The 16157-nt window shown below is 35.8% G+C and overlaps 1 protein-coding gene across 1 annotated transcript in view; it reads left to right on the forward strand.

The window, feature by feature from the left end:
- Positions 1-16157, forward strand: part of LOC122700810 (serine/arginine repetitive matrix protein 2-like) — a 157103-nt gene that overhangs the window by 38248 nt on the left and 102698 nt on the right. The gene's annotated exons all lie outside the window — the stretch shown is intronic.

The raw sequence follows: 16157 nt of genomic DNA on the forward strand, positions 1-16157 counted from the left end.
GACAATCAGAAACTTTTTTCCAAAGAACTCTAGGATTTTACCTTTGAGATGGGTTTTAATGTTCCTCAAAATCCTGGATCACTTCAAGTTATTTTATGCTCTTGGATGGTTAGCTTTTCCACTTTATCAGGATTGTTGTGGTAGAAAGTTATTTTCACAATTTTAAGGCTCTTTCTACCCCACCACTCAATGAACTCTCAGTTGGAGGTCATCTGGAGTGCTTTGTAACATGCTTTCTCATTAGAAATCAGAGTGGAAACTGAAGAACGGGGGTCATTTGTCTTCTCTCTCTATTTTAGTTTCTTATGGCTTTTCTAAGGAATCACTATACATTTAGCAGATTAAACAGTACAGATTTACTCTCTTAAACTTCTAGAAGTCAGAAATCTGAATTCAGTTTCATTGGGCTAAACTCAAGATATGAGTAGGACTGGTTCCTTCCTGACACTCAGAGGGGACCATTTGTTTACTTGCCTTTTTCAGCTTCTCATGGCCTGCTGTGTTAGTTGTCTTATGGCCCTTTCCTCCATTCAAGACACATCCATCTAGTCTCTGCTTCCATTACCGAGGTCTTCTCTTTTGACTCCTCCTGTGTGCTTCTTACCTATAATTATGTGCGGCCCACCAGGATAATCCAGGATAATCACCCTTAACTTGATTCACAGTTTCCAGAGATTAGGTCAAGGACATTTTTGGAGGCCAATATAGTTTATAAGTCTCCTCTCAACTATGGATCCTTTGATGGTATCCTCTCCTGGTGCCTTCTTGATCAAATTGATCAAAAAATGCCATGAGCATTTTTGTGGTTGGAGGTTTATATACATTTCTTTTTTCTAACTAAATGCTTTTGAATTTGCCATATAAAACAATGCAAACAAATTGAGTGCTCACAATTAAATATCATTGTATGAATTTTTTAAGCCTTGCTTGTCAATGAGAGTAATACTTAGCAGGAAGACACCTTAGTAACTTTAGAGAAAGAAAAGGTTTATTTCTAAAGAGTGATCTCCCACGATCTCCTGTGACACCTTATGTCACTTTATAGCTCCTTTTGGGCACCAGCTTTGTCTGCATTCAAGCCATTTTGAGTTGGTGGATGGAAGAAGGATGCTACATTCAAGGGACCAGCATGTGCAAAGGCAAGAAGCAGGAAGACAGTTGATATGACCAGGGCATATGATGTGTCTGATTTATCTTCTTAGTAGACTGTAAGCTTCTTGGGGGCAGAGCCCTTCACCAATATATCAGTGTATCTGATAGAGTACATGATGTAGCTAAAATATAATTAGGTGCTCTTCATGAATTAACTTTTTGTTAATTCTCACAAAATGTGAGACAGAGGCTTAGAGAGGATCTATAACTCGTCTCAAATTGGACAGGTAATAAGATACAGTGCTGATATGCAAAACCACTCTCACTCCTGCAACCATGCTTTTATCAACTCCATTATGCTCCTCTTTACTACTGCAGTAAAGTATGTGCTGAATGAATAATAATTATTGCTTTATAGATAGCACAGCACTTTCACATACATTATCTCATTAGATCCCCATAAAAGAGGCAGGCAACTATCACCTGCTTCTCTGTTTTAGAGATGAGCAAACAGGCTCAGAATGGCCAAGTGTGCTCCTTCATTCACTCATTCAATCTTCATTCACTGTACAGACTTTCAGTGAACCTTCATGAGGTGCCAATCCTGGGCTAATCTTTGAGAAACAGTGGTAAACAGACAGAAGTCTCTTCCCTCATGAAGCTTATGGTGCCATGGGGAACAAAGCATTACCTTTGCCGTGACTGTTCCAAAGAAGTGAAATATTTTGTAGGAACAGATAGTAGGGGATGATGGAATCTGGGAAAGCACACAAAGTTTCTTTGACCAGGGAATTATTGATCAATGTACTTTTGAGTTCTATTAGGTTGGTGCAAAAGTAATTGCGGTTTCAGACCCTGAATTTTAAATCATTATAACTAGGCTCAAACACATGTTTATTAATCAAAATAGGAACCATTACAATCAGCATATTTTTTCCAATGAGAAATAAGGTGGTTTATTCCTGTAGTGTAAAAATCTATGCTTTAGGATGATTCCATCAACTCTTGGAAGTTCTGCCTCCTGCTGGTTGTGGAAACATTTTCCCTGAAAAAAGTTGTCAAGATGATTGAAGAAGTGGTAGTTGATTGACAAGAGGTGAGGTGAATATGGCAGATCAGGCAAAACTTTGTATCTCAATTCATTCAACTTTTGAAGGGTTGATTGTGCAATGTGTGGTCAGGCATTGTTATGGAGAAGAATTGGGCCCTTTCTGTTGACCAGTGCTGGCTGCAGGCATTGCAGTTTTCAATATATCTTATCAATCTGCTGAACATGCTTCTTAGATGTAATGGTTTCGGCAGGATTCTGAAAGCTGTAGTGGATCAGACCAGCAGCAGACCACTGGTGACCATGACCCTTTTTGGTGCAAGTTTGACTTTGGGAAGTGCTTTGGAGCTTCTTCTTGATCCAACTACTGAGCTGGTTGTCTCTGGTTATCATATAAAATCCACTTTTCATCACATGTCACAGTCTGATCAAGAAATGGTTTGTTCACCATACACAAAAATAAACTCAATATGGATTAAAGATCTAAATGTAAGACCAGAAACTATAAAACTCCTAGAGGAGAACATAGGCAAAACACTCTCCGACATGAATCACAGCAGGATCCTCTATGACCCACCTCCCAGAATATTGGAAATAAAAGCAAAAATAAACACATGGGACCTAATGAAACTTAAAAGCTTTTGCACAACAAAGGAAACTATAAGTAAGGTGAAAAGACAGCCCTCAGATTGGGAGAAAATAATAGCAAATGAAGCAACAGACAAAGGATTAATCTCAAAAATATACAAGCAACTCCTGCAGCTCAATTCCAGAAAAATAAATGACCCAATCAAAAAATGGGCCAAAGAACTAAACAGACATTTCTCCAAAGAAGACATACAGATGGCTAACAAACACATGAAAGGATGCTCCACATCACTCATTATCAGAGAAATGCAAATCAAAACCACAATGAGGTACCATTACACGCCAGTCAGAATGGCTGCTATCCAAAAGTCTACAAGCAATAAGTGCTGGAGAGGGTGTGGAGAAAAGGGAACCCTCTTACACTGTTGGTGGGAATGCAAGCTAGTACAGCCACTATGGAGAACAGTGTGGAGATTTCTTAAAAAACTGGAAATAGAACTGCCATATGACCCAGCAATCCCACTCCTGGGCATACACACTGAGGAAACCAGATCTGAAAGAGACACGTGCACCCCAATGTTCATCACAGCACTGTTTATAATAGCCAGGACATGGAAGCAACCTAGATGCCCATGAGCAGACGAATGGATAAGGAAGCTGTGGTACATATACACCATGGAATATTACTCAGCCATTAAAAAGAATTCATTTGAATCAGTTCTAATGAGATGGATGAAACTGGAGCCCATTATACAGAGTGAAGTAAGCCAGAAAGATAAAGAACATTACAGCATACTAACACATATATATGGAATTTAGGAAGATGGTAATGTAACCCTATATGCAAAACAGAAAAAGAGACACAGATGTACAGAACAGACTTTTGGACTCTGTGGGAGAAGGTGAGGGTGGGATGTTTCGAGAGAACAGCATGTATATTATCTATAGTGAAACAGATCACCAGCCCAGGTGGGATGCATGAGACAAGTGCTCGGGCCTGGTGCACTGGGAAGACCCAGAGGAATCGGGTGGAGAGGGAGGTGGGAGAGGGGATCGGGATGGGGAATACATGTAACTCCATGGCTGATTCATGTCAATGTATGACAAAACCCACTGCAATGTTGTGAAGTAATTAGCCTCCAACTAATAAAAATAATTGAAAAAAAAAAAAGAAAGAAATGGTTTGTTGTTATTGTGTAGAATGAGAGACGATACACTTCAAAACAATGAGTTTTTTTATTTTTAGTCTGCTCACGATTCACCCACTTATCGAACCTTTTCACCCTTCTGGTTTGCTTCAAATGCTGAATTTCATCAAAATTGAAAATGTGATCCATACATAGCCTTCTTCAGTTACTTTTGGTAGCACAGCTAGAAGTTCTTGTACAGCTTTCTCATTTGCTTTAGTGACTTCACCCAACAGCTGAAGGTTTTAGAATTTAAAGCAATGCTTGAAACCACCAAAGCTACCACTGCTGGGACTAACAGGAGCTTCTCATGCAGGACTTGGCAATTTCTGCTTAAGTTCTTTTTATATAGATTGTGCTTTCTCTTTTATTATGAGAAATATTCTTGATTTTTTTTTTTGCTGTTATTCAATCCATATGCACAATAATCTTTTTGTTTTTTATTTAGATTGTGTTTTTTTGAATTCACAGTACATTTTTTTTTTAATTCACAGTTGTTTCAGATGTAGATATTTCTTTAATTTTCTTATATTTTCTGTGATGGTCTGCAGTGCCTTTGGCTCAGGAGAGCAACATGTTCTCTCATTTTAAAATTATTGAATCATAATTAGCATACAATATAATATTCATTTCAGGTGTACAACATAGTGATTTGGTATTACTACACATTGCAAAGTGATTGTCTCAGTAAGTCTAGTTACTATCACCATACAAACTTGTTAAAATGTTGACTATATTTCTTATTCTACACATTATATGCTCCATGACTTATTTATTTTACAACTCTAATAAGTTTGTGCTTCTTAAAAACCTTCACCGACTTGGTCCATCTCCTCACTTTACCTCCCTCTGGCAACTGCCATTTGTTCTCTGTATTTATGAGCCTGTTTCTCTTTTGTTTTGCTTTGATTGTTTTGAATTTTAGATTACACATATGAGTGAAATCATGTTATTTGTTTCAGAGTTATTCACTTAACATAATGCACTTCAAGTCCATCCATTGTTATCACAAGTGGCAAGATTTTATTCCTTTTTAAGGCTGAGTCATATTCCATTTTATATATACACACCACATCTTCTTTTTCCATTCATCTATCAGTGGACGTTTGGGTTGCTTCCATATCTTGACTATTGTGAATAATGCTGCAAGCACAAGAATGCATATACCTTTTTAATTTAGTGTTTCTTCTAATAAACACTTAGAAGTGAAATTACTAGATCATGTGGTAGTTCTACTTTTAGTTTTTTGAGAAAGCTCCATACTGTTTTCCCTAGTGGCTACACTAACTTACATTCTCACCAACAGTGCACAAGGGTTTCCTTTTTTCTACATCCTAAGCAACACCTGTTGTTTCTTGTCTTTGTGATAATAGCCATCCTTACAGATGTTCAGTGATACCTCATTGTGATTTTGAGTTAAATTCCCCTGATGATTACTGATAGTGAACATCATTTATGTGCCTCTTGGGCATCAGTATAGCTTCTTTGAAAAAATTTCTGTTCAGTTCCTCTGGTTTATTCTTTAACAGAGTGGTTTTTTTATATTGAATATATGAATATTTTGCATCTTTTGAATATCAATCCCTTATTGGATATAACATTTGCAAATATCTTCTTCTATTCAGTAGGTTGCCTTTTTGTTTTTTGGAGGTTTACTTCACTGTGAAAAGTGTTTTTGGTTTGATGTAGCCCCATTTGTTTGTTTTTACTTTCATTTCACTTGCCTGAGGAGACAAATCCAAAAAAATCTAACTAAGACCAATGTCTGGAAGATTACTGCCTATGTTTTCTTCTAGGAGCTTTATGGTTTTCAATTCCATTCAATTCAGTTCAGTCACTCAGTTGTGTCCAACTGCAACCCCATGGACTGCACCACACCAGGCCTCCCTGTCCATCACCAACTCCCGGAGTTTACTCAAACTCATGTCCATTGAGTTGGTGATGCCATCCAACCATCTCATCCTCTGTCTTCATTCTTTCTGGAGTTAGTTCTCTACTGATCTCCAGCAGCATACTGAGCACCTACTGATCTGGGGAGTTCATCTTTCAGTGTCCTGTGTTTTTGCCTTTTCATACTGTTCATGGAGTTCTCAAGGCAAAAATACTGAAGTGATTTGCCATTCCCTTTTCCAGTGGACCATGTTTTGTCAGAACTCTCCATCATGACCCGTCCATCTTGGGTGGCCCTACACAACATGGCTCATAGTTTCATTAGTTTCATTGAGTTAAACAAGGCTGTGGTCCATGTGATCAGATTGGTTAGCTTTCTATGATTGTGGTTTTATGGTTTTAGGTCTTATATTTAAGTCTTTAATCCATTTTGAGTTTATTTTTGTATATAGTGTAAGAAAGGGGTCCAGTTTTGTTGTTTTGCAAGTAGCTCTCCAGTTTTCCAGAATCAGGTGTTGAAGAGACTGTCTTTTCCCTATTATAAATTCTTGCTTCCTTTGCCATACTTTATTTGGCCATATGAATGTGGGTTTATTTCTGGGGTCTCTATTCTATTCCATTGATCTGTGTGTCAGTTTTATGCTAGTACCATACTATCTTGATTACTGTAGCTTTCTAGTATAGTTCCAAGTCTGATGTCAGACCTCTAGCTTTGTTTTTCTTTTTTGTTTTGGTCATTCAGAGACTTTTGTGATTTCATACAAATTTTAGGATTATTTGTTCTAGTCTGTGAGAAAGGGCATTGCTGTTTTTGTAAGGATTGCATTCAATCTGTAGATTGCTTTGGGTAGTATGGACATTTTAATTATATTGATTCTTCCATTCCATGAACATGGTGTATGTTTATACTTATTTGTGTTGTCTTTCAGTTTATTTTCTTCAGTGTCTTAAGGTTTTCAGAATATGGGTCTTTCACTTCCCTAGTTAAGTTTATTCCTAGGTATTTATTATTTTTGATACAATTGTAAATAGGATTGTTTTCTTCATTTCTTTTTCTTATAGTTCATTATTAGTGTGTAGAAATGCAATATATTTCTGTATATTTTGTATTTATTGATCTTTTTTTTTAGTTCTAACAGTTTTTTGATGGAGTATTTAGGATTCTCTGTCTGTGTTATGTAAGTATATACACACATATATATACACATACATATATATATGTTCTATCTCTCTCTATATATAGTACCATGCTGTCCACAAATAGTGAAAGTTTTGCCTCCTTCTTTTCAATTTGGATGTCTTTCCTTTTTCTTGCCTAGTTTCTGTCTCTAGGATTTCCAATGCGATATTGAATAAAAGTGGCAAGAGTTGCACTGTTGGCGGGAATGTAAATTGGTTCAGCCATTATGGAAGAAGTTATGGAGATTTCTTTAAAAAGTAGGAATAAAACCACCATGTGATCCAGCAATCCCACTCCTAGGCATATACCCTGAGGAAACTAAAATTGAAAAAGTCACATGTATACCCATTGTTCATTGCAGCACTATTTACAATAGCTAGAACATGGAAGCAACCTTGATGTCCATAGACAGATGAATGGATAAAGAAGTTGTGGTACATGTACACAATGGAATATCATTCAGCCATAAAAAGGAACGAATTTGAGTCAGTTTTAATGAGGTGGATGAACCTGGAACCTATTATACAGAGTGAAGTGAGTTAGAAAAAGAAAGATACATATCACATTCTAACACATATATATGGAATCTAGAAGAATGGTACTGAAGAACTTATTTACAGGGCAGCAATGAAGAAACAGACATAGAAAATAGACTTATGGACATGGGGAGAGAGGAGGAGAGGGTGGGATATATGGAGAGAGTAACATGGAAACTTACATTACCATGTGTAAAATAGCTAGCCAATGGGAATTTGCTTTATGGTTCAGGAAACTCAAACAGGGGCTCTGTATCAATGTAGTGGGGTCGGGTAGGGAGGGAGATGGGAGGAAGTTTCAAAAGAGAGGGGATATATGTATACCTATGGCTGATTCTCTTTGAGGTTTGACAGAAAACAACAAAATTCTGTACAGCAATTATCCTTCAATAAAATAAATAAATAAAAACATGAAAAGATTAAAAAAAGTGTGGCAAGAGTGGGCATCTTTGTCTTGTTCATGATTTTAGAAAAAAGCTGAAAGTTGAGTATGATGTTAGCTGTGGGTTTGTCATAAATGACCTTTATTATGTTGAGGTATGCTCCCTCTATGCCCACTTTCTTGAAAGTATTTTTATTATAAATGGATGATGAATTTTGTCAAATGCTTTCCCTAAGTCTATTGAAATGGTTATATGTCTTTTATCCTTCTTGTTGTTTTTCATATGGTTTCTTGTTAATATGTTGATTGATTTGCGTCCCATCCTTGCATCCCTGGAATGAATACTACTTGATCACAGTGTATGATCCTTTTAATGTATTGTTGAAATTGATTTGTTAATACTTTGTTGACAGTTTTGGCTTGTAATTTTCTTTTTTGTGATATCTGTATTTTCGGTATCAGGGTGGTATTGACCTAGTAAAATGAGTTTGAAAATTGTTCCTTACTTTTTCATATTTTGGAAGTATATGAGAAGGATAGATGTTAACTCTTCTTTAAATATTTCTTAGAATTCACCTGAAAGTCATCTGGACCATGACTTTTGTTTGTTGGGAGGTTTTTGATTATTGATTAAGTTTTGTTAATGGTCATCTGTCCATTCAGGTTTTCTGTTTCTTCATGATTCAGTCTTGGAAGATTGTATGTTTCTAGGAACTTATCATTTCTTCTAGGTTGTCTAATTTGTTGGCACATAATTGTTCATAACTATTCTTTTATGATTCTTTGTATTTCTGTGGTTGTTTGTAAACTTCTCTTTCATTTATTTATTTATTTATTTTTCCCATTTATTTTTATTAGTTGGAGGCTACTTACTTTACATTATTGTAGTGGTTTTTGCATACATTGACATGAATCAGCCATGGATTTACACGTGTTCCCCATCCCGCTCCCCCCTTCTGCCTCCCTCTCCATCCCATCCCTCTGGGTCTTCCTCTTTCATTTATGATTTTGCTTTGGTCCTCTCTTTTTGTTGTTTGATAAGTTTGACTGAAGGTTTGGGGATTTTGTTTATTTTTTCAAGTACTATGTAGCCCCATTGAGTTTTTTCTTTTTCTTTTTTTAATTCTGTTTCCTTTACTCCCTCTTTGATTTTTATTTCCTTCCTTCGACTAACTTTTAGCTTGTTTGGTGTTCTTTTTTTATATTTCCTTTAAATGTAAATTTAGAATTTTTTTTTAATTTGCAGTTTTTCTTATTTCTTGAGGTAGGCCTGTATCACTATTAACTTCTCTCTTAGAATTGCTTTGCTGTATACCACAGGTTATGAAAAATTTTGTGTCTATTTTCATTTGTTTTAAAATATTCATTTTACATCTCCATTGATTTCTTTGTTGATCCATTGATTGTTTAGTAGCATTATGTTTAGTCTCCATCTATTTGTGCTTTTTCCAGTTTCTTCTTCTAATTGATTTCTAATTTCATATTGTTATGGTAGGAAAAGATGCTTGATATGATTTCTAGTCTTCTTGAATTTATACATATTTTTCTTGTGGCCTAACATGTGATCTACCCTGGAGAACGTTCTGTGTGTACATGAAAAGAATTCTGATGGTTTTGGATAGAATATTCTGTAAATCTATTAATGGTCTAATGTATCCTTTAAGGCCAGTGTTTCCTCACTAATTTTCTTTCTGGATGATATATCCAGTGATATCATTGAGGTATTAAAGTTCTCTACTATTATTATGCGTGTGGGCTTTCTTGGTGGCTCAGATGTTAAAGAATCTGCCTGCAATGCAGGAGATTCAGGTTCAATTCCTGGGTTGGGAAGATCCCCTGGTGAAGAGAATGGTTACCCACTCTAGAATTCCGTGGACAGTGGATCCTCATGGGCTATCGTCCATGGGTTTGCAAAGAATCGGATATGACTGAGTGACTAATGCATACACACAATTATTATATTGCTATCTATTTCTCCCTTTATTTCTGTTAATTTGTTTTATGTATTCAGTTGTTCTTATTTTGGGTTCGCAGATATTTTCCGATATTATAGTCATCTTGTTGATTTGATCCCTTTGTCACTTTATGTAATGCCTTGTTTTGTTTCTTATTACAGTCTTTGTTTTAAGGTCTAGTTTGCCTGATCTGCTTATCATTTTCCCGCTTTTCTTTTTGTTTTCATTTGCATAGAATGCCTTTTTCTGTCTCTTCACTTTCTATCTGTATATGTCTTTAGGTCTGAAGTGAGTTTCTTATGAGCAGCTTATAAATGCGTCCTGTTTTTTTTTTTAAATCCATTCAGCTACTCTATGTGTTTTGACTGGAATATTTAATCTCTACATGTAAAGTCATTATTTATATTTTTGTACTTGTTGCCATTTTTAAAGTTTTTTCCTGGTTGTTTTTGTAGTTCTTTGTTGTCTTTTTCTTCTTCTCTTCTTCTCTTGTGATTTGATGACTTTCTTTAGTACTATGCTTATAGTCCTTTTAAAAAAATTTTTTGTCTATCTTTTATAAGTTTTTCTTTACCATGAGGTTCATATTTAACAGTCTATGTATATAGCATTCTCTCTCAAGTTGGTTGTTGCTTAATTTTGTGGGTATTCTAAAAGCACTACATTTTTGCTGGTGTCTCTTATCCCAGAGAAACTTCCAACCGTTCCTTGCCCATTTGGCAGATACTCAAAATTAGTATATAAATTTCCTTCCCATATAGTCCATGTTCCCTTTAAACTGCCATGTTTTTGCTGTGTCTCAAAGTTCAGAAGTGTGCGGTTGGTTCATCTGTAATATCCCTCTGTATTGCAGGTGACTTCTTGGGGGTGATGGGGTTATTGTGGATCCTGTACCTTTTTGTTTATTATCCATTTCTATGTGGTCTTTCTATGTGCAGAAACTGCTCAGTAAGCCTTCAGGTCTTCAGGAGAAATTGCTCTATATGTAACTGTAAACTTGATGAGTTCATGAGAGTAATAAGTTCAGAGTTTTCCTTCTCTACAAGCTTGGATCCCTTTCTACAGCGTGATTTCTTGTTTCCTTCAAAATGCTTACTTCAAGCTTTCCTCAAGACTTAAAACTTTCCTTTTGCATACATTTCTTTGCATTTTTGAATCTGGATACTTCAACATAAATAGAATGTTGAGTGTTTTTTCATGTAACCAAGCTCCTAAGTATAGGAATATCAAAAAACAGTATTGTAGGAGAATGCAGTGAACTGGTTCCCGGTAGATGTTTGAAGTGTGCCTGTTTTATATCTTTTTGTATGGCTAGGCTCCTCTGGGTGCAAATTCTGCATCCACCTAATTTAGTGTTTTTGATGGATAAAATTGTGCATATACAAATGCCAAATTTGTAATTTACTTAAATTGTTTCCTAATATATCAATGTATTGAACACATCTGCCTTCAAAACCTGTATTATAGAAGAACTGACTGTAACTGGAAGAAAAGAGAATAAAAACTAGGCCTTCTGACATTGCCATTTTTTTCTCTACATATTTGTGCTATTATGGATAGCAGTTGTGTGGACACTTATAGTGTTTAAAGTATAATGCAGTATATTTTTAACTCAAAAATGCCAGAGTCCAAGTGTCTAATCTTGTTACCTTAAGAGATTATAAGGCTATACATTTATTTTTAGGTTATTGAAACCATTGCTTAAAGTGAATTTGGAAGAGTTTTGGTTTTGTCAGTAGATTCATTTTGTGGTGTGTTAATAAAATCACTTTCACTATTTATGACAAAGTCTCTTAACAAGTATTCTTGGCTGAACATCTTTTTTTTTACTCAAATGATTCTGAAATACATTGCCAAAAGAGCTAGACTTTGTGAACATGCTGTATAAACTGTGTAATTCTTTTGAATTGCATTAATAGAAGTTAATTTATAATTTCAGCAATAATCATTTAAAAGTGAACTACATCTTTCAAATATAAATTTTACTACTATTGAAAATTTAAAAAAATATAGTGCCAGAGACTTTGAAGGCAGGTACAGAAGAACTCTTAAATGAATTGATTTTTTTTTTTGAAAATTTGTGTTGCAAGGTTTGCTAAAATAAACTGATTTTCTCATGCATGTTTATATATTCTCATAATTTTCTAAACTCCATATATGCTTCAGAGACTTTATTTCCTGCCTGATAAAATCAAAGTGACAAAAGATGAGCAATGGTTTCATAGTTTACTTTTTTACATTTAGCAATATCCTGCCTGGCATTTGGTATACATTGGGTACCTGGCAGTTGGCTGGATGTCTGATTTTTTTTTTGTGCCTTCCTAGTGGTGACTTAATGAAAAGTTAACCAATAAAGGTTTGATCTTTTACCTTATTTATTTAATATTTACTCTTATGGTTTATATGGTAGTTAATAAGAAGGAAGGATTGTATTTAAATAAAATAATCCTTAGTGGGATAACATAAATGTTTATTTATTTTTTCCTTCTTTTGATTCATGGTTGCAGAAATGTGAGTTCATCACACACCTCAGCATATAACAGACTTCTGTTATTTGTCCCAGAAATCCCTGCCTCGTTTTAATTCATTATTTCCTTTTTACTTCCAAATTCCAGGCTCATTTAACTCTTCCTGGAGATACTCTCTCTAAAATACATGCTATGTGTCCCTACATCTTTGTGAATTCTTATAAAATATATATTGCTAGTTTGGAGGGTATGAAGTTTTAATTTATATAAACAATGTGCTGTTATTTATCTTGTTTTCTTTTGATCAACACTGATTTCGAGATCTGTCCATGTTATTATTATAGACCTTGTATGTTGCTTCTGAATTGTACTGTGTAATACATATCCCACATTTAAAATTATCCATTTTTTTTGTTACTTGTAGATATATAGTTTGTCTCTAAATCACCGTTGTCACAGAAATGCTGTCTTTGTTGAATATCCTTGTACATATTCCCATATAAACTTGTTAGGAACTGACAAGAGAGATTCTATGGGGCAGAAAATCACATGTGAGACTTCTAGGTCATGTGCATGGATGCTCAGTCACTTCAGCCATGTTTGACTCTCTGCAGCACTATGAACTGCAGCCTGCCAGGCTCCTCTGTCCATGGGATTCTCCAGGCAAGAATATTAGAGTGGATTTCCATGCCCTCCTTCAGGAAATCTTCCTAACCCAGGGATTAAACCCTCATCTTTTATGTCACTTGCAGGCGAGTTCTTTACCACTAGGACCACCTGCGAAGCCATAATCAAAAATGGCCAAGTTTTATTTATTTTTATTTTTTTTATTTGGGATCAGTCAGATAGAAATGTAGCACCTATGTGACTGACCTTGGTAACTCAAGACTCTAGTCTTTGTGAACAGAAGCAAGTGTTTATTAACTATTTTATCAAACTAATATCTCTTGCTCCACAGCCTCAGGCATCCAGAAATACTCTTAGCAGGCAGAATAGTCCATAGACACAGAGCTCCTCAGGGCCAATTCTAAACAGGCCTTTTTATGGAAATGTGCAGCGTGAGCAACCAAGCCTGATGAGTTAATACTACCATATTATTTATAGTTATTTTAAATTACTTGCCTACAAATTCCAACATCTGTGTGATATTTACATCCAGTTGTATGGATTGCTTTGTCTTTTTATTTTGTTTTATTATTATTTTTTCCATTTATTTTTATTAGTTGGAGACTAATTACTTTACAATATTGTAGTGGGTTTTGTCATACATTGACATGAATCAGCCATGGATTTACATGTGTTCCCCATCCTGAACCCCCCTCCCACCTCTCTCTCCATCCCATCCCTCTGGGTCTTCCCAGTGCACCAGCCCTGAGCACTTGTCTCATGCATCCCACCTGGGCTGGTGATCTGTTTCACCCTTGATAGTATATTTGTTTCAATGCTATTCTCTCTGAACATCCCACCCTCGCCTTCTCCCACAGAGTCTAAAAGTCTGTTCTGTACATCTGTGTCTCTTTGTCTATTTTGCATATAGGGTTATCGTTATACCATCTTTTAAAATTCCATATATATGCGTTAGTATACTGTATTGGTCTTTATCTTTCTGGCTTACTTCACTCTGTATAATGGGCTCCAGTTTCATCCATCTCATTAGAACTGATTCAAATGAATTCTTTTTAATGGCTGAGTAATATTCCATGGTGTATATGTACCACAGCTTCCTTATCCATTCGTCTGCTCATGGGCATCTAGGTTGCTTCCATGTCCTGGCTATTATAAACAGTGCTGCGATGAACGTTGGGGTGCACGTGTCTCTTTCAGATCTGGTTTCCTCTGTGTGTATGCCCAGGAGTGGGATTGCTGGGTCATATGGCAGTTCTATTTCCAGTTTTTTAAGAAATCTCCACACTGTTCTCCATAGTGGCTGTACTAGCTTGCATTCCCACCAACAGTGTAAGAGGGTTCCCTTTTCTCCACACCCTCTCCAGCATTTATTGCTTGTAGACTTTTGGATAGCAGCCATTCTGACTGGCGTATAATGGTACCTCATTGAGGTTTTGATTTGCATTTCTCTGATAATGAGTGATGTTGAGCGTTTTCATGTGTTTGTTAGCCATCTGTATGTCTTCTTTGGAGAAATGTCTGTTTAGATCTTTGGCCCATTTAAAAAATGGCCAAGTTTTTGAATAGCTGTTCCAATTTACATTCCACTCATCAGTGCTTGTCCTCTTACCTTATTGCCAGTACTTGGTATAATGTGATTTTTAAAAATATTTGCCTTTATGGTGAATAAGAGGGGGTATCATGTCATCATTTTTATTTGAATTCTTATGATTCAGGGTAAATCTGAATAGTTTCTCATATTTAGTGGACACTCAGGTTTTCCCTTTTGTGAATTGGCTATTCATATACTTTGGGCAATTTCTAAGGATTCCTAAAGGACACATTAATTTACTGAAAAAATTCTACTCTTAGACTCACAGGAATTAAGCCACAAATGTAAACATAGAAAATCTCTTAGTTGATTTGAGTCATTATATCCCTTTTTAAAAATCTGTACAGCAATGATGTAGACAAATTCTGGATTCTCTCTTCCTCCATCTGATCACAGCATGGAAGATTAGCTCATTTCATGACACTCAGTTCTTTCCCCTGAACAACTTGACACTGTCACTTTTTGAAAAGATGCTTGGGAGGCTCTGTGGCATTTGGAGTCCTATTGTGTTGTCTATATATCCGAGTAAATTTTATGTGTTCTGGCAGGATTTGATTTCAAATGGTTAGAAAATGCTCTCTTTGTGGAGCCAATTAAAATAGTGACATGGATAGTGCATTATTTTTTCTTCCTCTGTAGTGGAACTCCTGTCAGTATTCCTATATCTTAATTGGCTCTATTTGAAAGGAAATTTTGAAATCCCCTGCTGCAGTCTAAATGTACTTATTTATCCTTTGAATTTCCATCTGGTGCCTTTGCAACAGTTGTTGAGAATTACTTGTTTTGCTGCTCTTTGGGAAATGAGGTGCAGTGGCATTTAAATTGATGAGAACACTACTACCTCAGATGAGGTGGCATTCGATAATCATGGGAGGTGGTGGAATGTAGTTCTGTTAGGTGCAAAGGTGACAACATGATTTCTAGAAGTATACAGTTCAGTGTGGGTGGTTTACTCATTAACATTTATTTTAGAGCAATGATTTTCAAACTTTTTGTGTTCGCAAGACACTTTGGAATATGTAGACCTATTTTTGACCTCTCATTTAAAGGGAGTAAAAGACACCAAATGACACTGAACAAGATAGCAGTATATATATAATCAGTTTGTCTTGTCTAAATGTCTCAGACTTTGTAAAAACACCTGTGATTATCACACTTCTGACTTGGTCATTCTTCAGCTCAGTGTAGTTGTTTGACTATTAAAGTCCACTATACTGATCTTCCTATATGTATATTTAAAATAAAATCATAGAATGAGTTCAGCTTGTATTGTGTATTCATTTTCTTGAGAGTAAAATAAGACTTTAAATTCACTGATGATCTGTTAGGCATAGAAATGGCTCTGGACATCATCTAGCTTGATTTTGGTAGAAATGATGAAACTGAGATTCAGAGAAACCAGATTTCTCAAAAATGAAAAATCATTTTTGGTTAGTTCCTGAAGTTCTCAGAAGCTTCCAGAAGAACAATACCTTCTTGTTCCAGTTTTGTTGGAGATTTTCCTGGTCGGGGAGTCCTACATGTCTTCTTGTCTCAGGTTCTTTGGTAATTTCCACAGCCCAACAAAACCTCAGATACAAAGACGTGGAAGGAAGTTGCTTTATGGTGTGATT

Source organism: Cervus elaphus, chromosome 9 (assembly GCF_910594005.1).
Source record: "Cervus elaphus chromosome 9, mCerEla1.1, whole genome shotgun sequence".
In the NCBI taxonomy this organism is placed as follows: Eukaryota; Metazoa; Chordata; class Mammalia; order Artiodactyla; family Cervidae; genus Cervus; species Cervus elaphus.